The following is a 12049-nucleotide window of genomic DNA, read 5'->3' on the forward strand; positions in this document are numbered from 1 at the left end:
GATCTTTGCTAACATTCTCCTCAGAACTAACTTGGCAGAACATGCAAGTCTCTAGCATAATTTCCAGGCATGCTTTATGAAAGGCCATGGCACTGTCCAAAACATCATGCGCCTCAGTGCATGGTCTAAAGCAACCATGTGTCACTACCACTGTAGGTTTTTGATGGTTGGCAGTCATAGGGTCAAAGTAGGTAAACTGGGGTGTACCGTGTAGCCTGCTTAACCACAACTGAGGTGCCTGTGTAAAGTTTTGTTATGCTAATGAACAAGTTACTTACCTGTAATTCCTGTTGTACAGCATTGGATCCTTCATGGATTCACATGCTCATGGGATAGGATTCTACATCAGTACATAATCAAGGGCAGAGCAATCGCTCTATAAAGCAATCAACTCGCCTCTTGAACACACCTCATGCAAAGGCTGACTTGGGACTCCCACTGAAATCCAGACGCATTAGAACCGTGTGAAGATCTGGACAGACCGCCACGTAGCTAACATGCAGATGTCGAGCAGTCCAACACCAGGCAGGAATAGCCGTAGAAGCTACAGCTCCTGTAGAGTGCTCTGTCTTCCTGGAGGGGGGCGGTTGCCCAGGAGATTGCAGTGTGACACTCATGTCAGTGGCCATCTTGATATGAGAGATTTTGCTAGTGCATTGCCCATACCAATTGGTTTGAAGGAGGCAAAAATCGCTGAAATTACGTGGAGCTTTGTTCTATTTTGGTAAGAGGGTGACACAAAGGAAACTCCAGTAGGCCACTGGTATTCTTGAAGGTACTTTAATCAGATCAAAAGTACAATCAGGTCACATTAGGAGATAGAAAAGTACAAAGGGGAGTCTACTGGCTCCCACCCCCCAGGCTACATCCTCCAACTGCCCTGGGTGGAATCGCCATCACTCAACATTTCAGTCACTCCTAGCATTCAATTCAGGACATACCTAGCATTCACACCCCATGCATTCAGGGAAGCTGGAACCAGGCAGGAAAGTCAGTCACAACAGAATTCCCTTGTGCAAACCACATAATACCCGAGGGCTCGTGAGGGAGGCAAGGCTTGCTCAGCTGGAGAGCCAAGCATGGGCAGCATCAATGTTCATTTAGATGAAAATCTGAGGGAACCTTCAGCATAAAGGCTTTGTCCAGAGAACCACCTTGGATTGGTGAAAAGCCAAGAACGGTGGCTTGCAGGATAACTGGCAGTTAATCTACTCATCTGGCTTAAGTGATGGCAACTAGAAACGCAGTGTCCAAGAGAGAAACTTCAGAGACCGGGTAGAGGCTTGCAAAGAGGCCCCATTAGTTTGAGGACTACATTAAGCTCCCAATAGGAGGGAGAATGCATGGAATAGTGTGACCAGCGGTAAGGCTGGCTTGCAATGCGCATGTCGTGGGAAATTACTGCCAAATGCACTTTGATAAGTGTGCCAACCCCGTTTATGCTAAAGACAGGAGGTTCGGAAAGATTTGAGCAGCTCAGATGTGCGACTGGTTTAGCCGTTGGGTTTCATACCAGGCCTAAAAATAAAAATGTTCCACTTGTTCTTTTAGCAGGACAGCGTAGAGGTCGCTCACGCTCTGGCTGTAATCTGTTTGCATTCAGAAGCATTCACTGCCTACAGAGTTCTATAGCTGCAGGAGCCAAGTTAAGGGATGCAGGATTGTGGTGCAGCACTGCCCTGCTGTCTCAGGAGAGCAGGTCAGGGTGAGGAGGCAATTTTATGTGTGAAGCCACTTCCAAGTGAAGCATGTCAGAATACCAAGTCCAGTGTGGCAATGCTGGGGCCACAATGACCATCTTGCAGCAGTTCTGTTGGAGTACAACTCGAAGGAGAGTAATTTGGGGGTGTAAAGGAACTGTCCCCTTCCATGTGAATAAGGTGTCCCCCCCCAGGCTCCCCGCTTTGGAGAAATCTACAAACTTGGTACACTACACATTGGACGATATGGGGTTCTCTGGACGCCCTCACTTTGAGAAGAGGTGGAGAACTAGATTCGGGTGAATCTCCCATTCATGGCAGCACCGGAGTTTCCTGCTGAGCGAGTCTGCAATGGTTTTGTGGATGCCCAGTAGATGGAAGGGGATGAGATGCATGGTCTGCGTCAGCACCCATTTCCATAGCGCGCGTGCTTCCACAGACATTACTAGATAGCGGGTACCACACCTGTTTCTGGATATAAAACGCCAAGATGTGAACCACCCTGTTCTGAAGTTTGTTTGACCGGGACTTCAGGGCCAAGACCACTACTCAACTCAAAGACAATGCATGGCTTTTTTTTAGGGTAGTCATAGCCCCCTGGCGTGGCACTGTTAGGCAGAGTTACAATTATTGTGCTTCATCCACTCTCCTAGTTAGACTACCCCCCCAGCACTTTTTGCTGGACTTTTAGACCTCTTAATCCTGAATGAGTGGAGCCTTTTTCATTGTTATGGGCTCTGTCAATTGGAACACTATTATTTGTAAATCTATCTGTATTATGGAGTCCGTCTGCGCCGTAGTTCTTAAAAATGCATCCGTTTCACTACTGCAGCACAGCTCCTTATGGACAGTGTTGCTGGGGACCTCTAGGGTACTCCTTTAAGATGCTTTTTATATACCAAAGTAACTACAGTTACTAAGGATAGAGAGACTGATCTCCCAAGACAGATTTACACACACCGCCTTCAGTGAGTGCCAAAGGGCTACTTGGGATCTCCTCTCTGCTCCTGTGACTTTAGTCACAATCACCTAGTTATGGCTGGTGGCAGCAGATGTGTCCTACCAACTATTGTGTATTTTTTACACCACAGGCTGTGTCCATAGCCTCAGTAGTGTACAATAGGGGCACCCAAGTACCAACCTGGGGCCTCCCTTCTTTTCACCATCACTAGCCTGATAAATTCTTTGTAGCCCTTCTACCATTCTGAAGGGGGAGGGCAGTGCGAGGTTTGCCTTTGGTGGCCAACAGTAGGAATCCCCGCCTAGTCACAAAAGTGTCTGGGCAGGCAGGAAGTGGGGGCGTCTTCCAAAAAAATCTGCCCGTTGTCTCCCAGAGAGCCTGAATAGGACCAGCTTCCACAGGGGGTCTGGCTGTCCTGATTGGACACCCAACCGCTCCCTTCTGTAAAATGCTGAGAGATTGCAGAGGAATGTGCTGGAACTGTATAAAAAGGTGAGGTTTCCGCAGTGTAAAGCAAGCCGACCACAGGAAATAGAAGTAACACCCTTTCCAAGACCTTGAAACTACCACTGCTGTCCTGACGACATTCTATGCGACAGGAGCTCTGAAGAGGAATCTTCCCTTTGGCTGGTGGGAACAACCAGTCCCAAGACGAACTTTGAAACAAGCCATCTCCCGAGGTCCTTGGAGCTTCCAGAGATGTGGAACCCCAATACCAGGAGAGCTGCTGTCCATTTTGAGTGCATAGTCGTGACAGTCTGAGTCTGTCAAATGTGTGCCGAGCCCGTAAGGACACTCCAGAAATCCAATGCAACTCACCCAGGCTCCCTCACCAGAGGGTGGACTGCAGGAAGCGAATATTGACCAGGCGATCTGTCCTTTGCTGGTGCTGCTGAAAAGGTGTTAACTGCAGAGTTAACCAAGAAGTTGTTGACACTCATTCTACAGGTCCTCCCTCGGGACTGCTGCTGCGACACTGTCCATTGTCCTGCCTTTTGTCTCCAGACAAAATCCGGAGGTCTGGTCTAGGGCTGCCACATTGGAGGAGCCAACACGACCAACTTCATACCAAAGGACCGGAGAGAGGGGGGGGAGGGGGGGATAGGGGGGTATTGCTTACCAGATTCCAAGAAGTCGCTCCAAAGTGTTGGTGAATGTAGAGGTGCGCAAGGCAACCCCCCCTTATCTCGGACCGTGTTAGGGAAAATATCAATTTCTGCGCCATTTCCCTTTTTACCTTAGAGACCCCCCCCACCCCCTCCCAACCATCCATCCATCCCTTATGCTTGACTTGAGGATTTTACATTTTTACTCCTGAGTGGGAGTAACATCTTGGGCTATGATTTTCTATGTTCTACTGTTTTATGGAGTCTGGTAAACTCCATAGGCATCTGCCATTGCATTGTGACAGCGCCTTTTGTGCAGTGCCGCAGAGAAGTCCCTTGGACGCCTCTTAATGTTTAACTACATTTTCTTGGGTGAACTACTGTTCATAAGAATAGTAAGATGACCCTGATCTCTTAGCTTTACTTTATGGGTCCAGCACACCTGCCCATGTGGAGTGCTGGGAAATTACATAGCAACTCCTTTAACCAATTCCTAATGTAACATTGTGTTACACTAACTCTTGAAGCTGGTGGAGTGGTTTATTTTCGCTACCTAGTGACGTGTATCTGCAAGCCGATACCTCAGCTGCAGTGCTTCACCAAAGGGTGAATATTTCCACAAAATGCCTCCCCAACACTTTTCTCTGACATGTTAGTTTCTTCCGGGGTATTACTTTGTTTGCATCCGTTTTGAGTCCTTTGTGTGGTTTTCCTTTGGTGTGCCTCAGGCTCTAGCGGTGTCGGCAAATGCAGAAGTGAGGGAGGGTCCTGAAACTTCCTTGTCCTTTGTCTCTAGGTGTGCCCGAGTGAAACCCGTTCCGATTGGGGTGTTGGGCCGGAGGGGGGACAGCCACCCTGCTGCATGATTAACAGCATAGGGCTGTGAATTAATGGGAACTGATAAAAAGCGAGGATTTTGGGGCTAGAAATAGAGTCAACCACAACATCCGAAGCAGAAGATTAGAGAAGGTGTCAGCAGGACCCTCCGGGACCACGAAGTGCATGAGAAGCCCTGCAGCTGTGCTGACCCAGTTTTTGAATTGACAGGGTAGACCGTAAAGGATGACTTCCTCCCTTAGGCTGGTGAGACTAACTACCCTCAAAACAAACTATTTTGGCACAATGCCCGACTTGCTGTGACTTTCCAAGGCCGCAGAAGCCCAAAACCCAGGGTACTGCAATCATCTGAATGCATGGTCTTCTGAAGTGCAAATCTGGCCATATCTTTGTGGGCATCCTGGGGACGCTACAGAAGCAAGAAATCCACATCCAGAGCCCCCTCACCAGAGTCCAGGATAGAACAAGAGGTTTTCGTTCTTTGGCGTTGAGAAACAGGCACCAAAACCACAGCCATTGAATCAATGGAAATCCATTGCTGCCGATTCTCTCGGGCTGGCGCAAGAGCCCGCCAGACATTCTCCATTTTGTCACCAAGAACAAGAGTCCGCAGCATTGCATACAGAAGGCATCCAGCTGAACAACATCATTAGCTTACCTGCACTGGCCTTACAGCTTATGCTTTCTAAACGAGACTAGAGTTGCTGCGATTTCTCTTTTGAACACATACTAAGAAAAAGGTTCTTAGCAGCATGGAACTTTGATAATTGACTTTGGCTTTCCTGGCTCCCTAAAGGCCTCGTTCTGAACCTATTGTCTTTAGCAGTGGTTGTTCCCTTACAGGTTTTAAATATTGAACACTTTAATGCCGGGTTAATTGACTGCCTGCATCTGTTTGGGAGAAACCTTTCTTATAACGGTGGGCTACTTTGACCCACTCAGCACTACTCCATAACAAAGCTGCATTTCAGCAGAAACAGCAAAATGGCTGTGCTGGCTCCTTTGAACACCACTGCCTCACACCAAAACTGCATTTTGCAACTACAAAAAGATGGCTGCACCATCTTGCCAAGAACATATTGGGCAGGATGGAACAAGGGGGCACACTGAAAAAGCCTGCCAGTGCGTTGCTTTCATGTACAAAATAAGGGGAGTGAAAAAGCAGCGCGGCTTTGCTGCAAGCCCAACGTTACCATTGAAAAATATTACAGTTAAAATGCCGCTCAGATGCTTTTTTTCGTCTGCTCCTCACCACACTACTTTCAGTGAGACCCTGCCATGCCCATCCATACACATTGTGTATCAGCAGAAAACATGAAGTCTGAATGACAGGCCCAGTTAAGCCAAATCTGGGAAAAACCAACAAAAGCTTTACTTCCGCTGCACGGAAAAACACTTGTCCTTTGCTACATGTCAAAAATCTGCTTTAAAAGAAATTCTAATTCTCTGAGCACATGTCAATGTCAAGAGACCTCGGCTTTGTACAGACTTGTGTACAAGAAACTAACTATGGCTACAAAATAATGTGGACATGCAGAGGGAAGAGAAACCGAATTGGCAAGGACAATGCCAGCAGTCACCACATGTTTAAAATTTACTTTTGCAAAGAAAGAAAAATACTAGTTTAAAAGTGTATTGGGTATGTGCGGAGACTCCGCCACTACCTTGGCCTAATGTACTGATGGGTTGTGTTTAGTCCTTGCTCTTAGTGTCTAGCACCGAGGATTCTCAGAGGCCTAGTCAACACGGAGTTTGGGGGGAGGGGGGGTTATAGGGGGTAACTGTCGGGTGGATTCTGTTGCTCTGTTTGCTGTCCTTGGGGGAACCTGTTTCTATTGTTGAACATTTTCAATAAAAATAAAGTGGAAAAAATAAAAGTGTTATATTGGATAAGGCGTGCCCTTAACTAGCAATGTGAAGGGTTTTGTGCTGTGAAACATATGGGAGATCTTATTCAACAGGCTTTATTCAGATTTATAACAAACAAAGAACAGGTTTTTCCTGTTGGCAAAGCTAAGGCTTCCCCAAAAAGGAAACCACAAACTTCCAGGACACTGAGCTGATAATTACTACGTTGGAAAACTGACTGACCAAGACAAAGAAAGTTCACATACTCAAGACTCTCATCTGGGCTGAGGCCTTCTACAATGGAACTTCTGGGTCACCAACCTGTGAAGTTAAACCTTCAATCAAACTGGGCAACCCCCTCCCCACACTGGGTTGAAGTGACAGTTGGTGGTAGCTGAAGAGAAAAAAAAAGGTTCCAGTAAGGACAAAGGCCAGCCCATTTGTTTCCAAAGACTTAATAAAACTTGTAAGACTTATCTTTGCACAGGACTTTGCAAAAATGTAAAAGTTAGTTTAAATATGATTTTCAAATAAGATATCTTGGCTGTCAATAGCATGTATGGGACACGAACGCCAGAAATTGTGAATCATGGGGAAAAGGACAAATGATGGAACGTTAAAAATTAACAGAAATGGGCCCCATGATAATATGTACACACCTAAAGTTAGAATTGTGGGCCGAATATTCCACACTAAAAATGGCCAAAGATTATTAGAAGAGCGAAACAATGTTTTACAGACTGCAGATTTGGACTGGCCTGTTCTGCATTAAAAAATGTAACCTTCTTATGTAATTTGTTAAGATGCCCCAACTGTACAAATGTGCCATTTATATCAAAACTGGATTTCAGCTAAACCAACTATGGGAGGTTCTGGACATTGTAAAACTCACATCATATATCTGACACAAGGTGTCCATTACCAGCTGACCAATCCAGTTGTTTAGAGGCGTGCTTAGCTAAGCCTGCCCGGCCATATAATTTGATGTCACTATGCTCAATAAAAAGGGTCCGATAGAACGAGAGACTCTTTCCTGAATTATTTCCTGAGCCTGCGTTCCTGATCTACCTTCATCTTGCCAGATTCCAGATCCCACTGCAAATCTAAAGCATAGCTTAATCCAGATCCCACCGCAAGGCCAAAGCATTGCTGACCATTCCAGCAAGGCCTCAAACCAGAAACTGCACTAAAAATCCCAATACCAAAAGGGAGTAGCTGTGGTATTCTTTTAGGAAGCATCCTGAAACCAGACCCGCTCCTTGGCCACTAACTGCATGCCCGCTGCAACCTTGCCATCCAGCTGTCCCATTATTTAGTGACCAGACCTTTGCCCAGCTGCCTTTTGCCAGGAGAGTCCGCTATCCGGTGACCAGAAATGCTGTCCGAATTTTCATTCATCCTCGATTAACTCCTTAGTCCTATTTTGAGTAATCAAACTACTTCCCACATAAAGTTGTACGCTGGGGTGATAAGGTTGCCATTGCAAATCAACCTTGGAGTTTACTGTATCCCTCTTAAACTAAATTAGACTATATTGTTAAAGTAAAATTTGCCTTTCAAAACAGATTCTAATTTTTTAACCGCTTAATTTTCCTAAAAAACAAACCTAATTTTTCCTTCTAAATCTCTCAATTCACCAACTATAACCCTCCTTTCACCTCTACATTATCACTGTGCTATACATCTATGCCCCAGCCCATAAACCGCATTCCGATTCAGTGTATTGCACCCGTTTTTTGTAAACATTTAATGCTGAAAAAGTGTAAATGCAACTTTTCCACGTGTGACTCGTTCTGCGCTGGGTTTTCAATTTCAATCTGTTTTGTGAACTGTATGCTTTTGTGAAACTTTGCCTGATGGTTGATAGTGCTATAACATCCCCAATACTGAGATAAAACATGCACATTATTTCAGCACATAATTAACAAAATGTGTGTCATTTTAGGCCTTTGCCTCTTATTTGGTGAGGGAAGGTCGGATTTTGATTCGGTTTGCTGTCTCTTATCCTGACTACCTGCTGTTTCTTTCTAACTACTCAGAATTCGATTTTGTGTGGGTTGAGGGAACATTGCAGGGGGAACCTTAACTTGGGTGCTATATCTTAATTCAAAAAGTGCTCCTATTCATTTGCGCTTTGGATATGTTCTACTAGAAGGTTAACCGAGAGCATTGCTTTCATTTCCATTGTCATTATCACCCAATTGGTGATTGCTGCCAAATATTAAAATGTGTGATTTTTGTGAACTTTAAAAATAAATATTGTATTTTTACCCACCATTCATGGTCCATTGTGACCCGGGGTATTTGGAAGGGTGTGTGAGACAGGTCGGGACCGGCTCAATTTGAATTTGTTGAAATGAAAAAAAAAAAAACAGCATTCTATTGAGAACCACATTCCAGGCTAAAACCAAGTGTCCGACGCCCGATTGGAATCTTTAACATTAGTCTGTTCTGATCTAACCCCAACCTTTTCTTTCCTTAAACTCAATATTGCAAAGGTGATACTATATAAATGCTATATAGACCTCAAATTACGTCACCTCCGGGTGCTGGAACATGTGTAACAATAAGGAATTACACACCTGCTTTGTTAACTTTAATTGAATCCTAACTTGGGATTCATTTTTACAGCCAATTACTGCTTTTTAAAGAATGCTTTAAATAATGTATAACAAGTGTGTAAGGGTTTACTGATTTCATTGTACAGTTCTAATCTACAGCTCACATTACCCCTCTTTAGATAATCCTGGCTGCTTAGCCACATTACTTAATACAAGAGAAGTCTTGTGTAGTCACACACCAGTTGGACTGCACTAATTCTTACCCAACAGCTGGAATAGAATGAGCAGTATTTACATCCCATCTGCCCGAGGCAGTCATTGTTTCTGGAAGCCTAAAAGCAACTGATTGAGCAGCCTATAGCGAGCTTTACTCCCCAATTTTGTGCCCCTTGGTTGTGTTGCAAGCCGGGCTAAGCGGTCAAACCATTTATTTTACATGCCGCTCTGCCCATTTACTTTTTCACCCTAAAATCAATATTTAAGGAGTAGCTACTGGACTAGGAGATGCTGATGGACCACCCTTCTTGGACACCCGCGGAACTGGTAGTGTATATTCTCCATCAAACTTGCTGGGAACTGGACATGGACATTCAAGAACCTGTTGGATAATGTCACTTGCAGTGTTACAGTAAACTTCCTTTATGAGTGAAATTCTCTCCACCTGCGGGTACCCCAGCACTTTTTGCTGGACTTGGATGCTTTTTAGACACCCTCTTTTACTCCGTACTTGGGAACTCTCTAGCTCTTTTTGGTACACTTATGGAGTTAAGCTTTCCTCCAGGTTTGCTGGCAGCTACCTTTTACTATTGCAGCAAGCAACACTGTAGTGCTGCTGGAAATTCCTTGAGCTTCCTTTTCCCTCGGTTAACTTAGGGCAGCGGGGGGAGGGTGGGAACAACATTTTGTCCCTCCCGTGATTTAGGTTGTTCAATCAGTACACCCCACCTTATGCGGAGAGGAACCATGGTCTCCCCTTTCTTTCTGTAACTTTTAGTTACCATTACAAGTTAATATGACCAGCTGGTCGCAGTGTTCCTTTGTGGACTTCTACCGCAGGCCATCTTTGCAGTAGCGACACGGGTCACCATTTGCCTAAAATAGTGGATGCACCTTATTTAAGCCCTGTTCATCATGACTTGTTCTTACCCGAGCCTTCTACCTTACAGGGTGAGGGAGGTCTTGATGGTCTTTTGCAGGCGTCCCTCGGAAAGCCTGCTAAGGTGCTCAGAATGCCTAAAAGGACAGGAAGTGGGGAGGTAACTGGACCTCCCCTGGTCTTTGTCCTGCAGTGTGCCTGCATAGAACCTGTTTGAACTGGGAGGCTTGCTGTCCTGGAAAGCCACCCCACAGATTTGCATGACAACTTAAAAGGCGATTGAGGGGGTGGGGTTCAGCCAGTTTGCTTGTATAGTGGGTCCTGGAGCTGACCCTCAGTCGACCACTAGACTGAAGATCCGAAGGACATCCCATCAGCTTCCAAGCGACCGCTGACCACTTGACCATGAATTCTGAGCAACACGGAAGATAGACTGGGTGGACCAACAGGTTGGAGGACCACTTGCATTTTGTGCTGTCTCATGAAGCCCTGCAACCCTCCTTGGCTGCAAACTCAATACCCGGGAGACATGCGCCGATTTACAGTGCAATGTTATGTAAAGCGCGGCTCTGACTGAAAACGCGTAGGTATCCTTCTGGGTCATAAGTGACACTTTTCCACCCCTTGAAGTGCCCTCAGCAGATTCAAGTATCAAGAACCGACAAATTCTCTTGGACGATCATAGTCTCTGAACTGAAGCCTATGAAGGGCTCCAAAGCACCAGTGCTGCGAAGAACCACTGGCGGGGCTTCCCACTGCTAGAGGCTGGCTACTGTCTGAGCCAGCATGGATGTCTGAAAACACTTGCCCACGTGCGCCATCAATGGAATGCAAGAGGATAGGGGAGCGTAGATTTACTTCCCATCCCATGGGAACGCGAAGGCATCACCTAAGCTCTCAGGGTGGGGAAAACTGCTGGCGAAAGCTCTGCACCTCTTATTCTCATAGATGGCAAGCAGGTTCATTTCGGGTGTTCCCCACCAGCGAAAAATATGATTATTAACTTCCTGCAGCTCCCACTAGTTCGTGCTGGGCGAGAGATTCCCAGACCCACCCTTTTGTTTTGCATAAATTAACTTTGGGTCTCACCCTAAATTAACAGGGCGATCCAGACGTGGACCCCTTGCTCACTGTTCTTAGAGAGGCACAGTTTCACCTCACTGATGCCCAACAAGGCTGAAACACGTGTATGGGGGTTACTGTTGGTACTCTTGTTCAGAGGAGAATTGCCTAGCATTTCGGCGCTGGACTGCCCCTGGGCAGGACAAAGGCTGATATGCGGGGACATTTCTTCTCTGAAAGGGACAGTGAGCTAAAGACTTGGTAGAGTCTCTCCCAGGGGTTATTCACCCAAGAACAGGTCATTGGGCTGTGTTCGTGCTGGTAGAGATTCCCAGATCCCACCCGCCCCCTTTGTTTTGTTTGCAAGCTCCTTCTTGAAATTCTCTGCACGCCAAACAAGGTTTGGCCCCTTTATTTCATCTTTGGCAGGAGTCACTGGTGAATCCTGCCTCTGGCTCAGCATGTCTTGCAGGGCAGGAAGCAACAGAGGTTCCCGAAACTCCTTGGTTACAGGAATGCACCCAAAGGTGATTGGCCGGCTGGATGTCCTTGGAGGCCAGCCACCCTGCTGTGTGAGTGGCGGCTATGCTGCAAATGAATGGGAGAAACTTGCATAAAAGGCAAGGTCTTTTTCAAGGAAGGCAGATGTGACCACTGGACGAAGGAACTGAAGAGGAAACTGGAAGAGAAGCTTGTTGCTGCCTCCTGGACAGGTGGTTTGGCCGGTGAAGCCCTGCTGCAGTGCTGAAGCTAAGAATTTCTAATTGACTAGAGAAGACCGGAAAGGACGTTTCTCCCCTTGGGTTGTTAGTTTATTTCATTTATATAGCGCTCCTCACCCTGATGCATCTGGGCGCATAACAGGTAATGCAAGTTAA

The 12049-nt window shown here is 46.1% G+C and overlaps 1 protein-coding gene across 1 annotated transcript in view; it reads right to left on the reverse strand.

Annotated features, from left to right (window-relative positions):
* The window catches only part of DNMT1 (DNA methyltransferase 1), a 425596-nt gene that overhangs the window by 97024 nt on the left and 316523 nt on the right, over positions 1–12049 (reverse strand). The gene's annotated exons all lie outside the window — the stretch shown is intronic.

This window comes from Ambystoma mexicanum, chromosome 3q, assembly GCF_040938575.1.
Source record: "Ambystoma mexicanum isolate Mex_15411 chromosome 3q, UKY_AmexF1_1, whole genome shotgun sequence".
NCBI classification, from domain to species: domain Eukaryota; kingdom Metazoa; phylum Chordata; class Amphibia; order Caudata; family Ambystomatidae; genus Ambystoma; species Ambystoma mexicanum.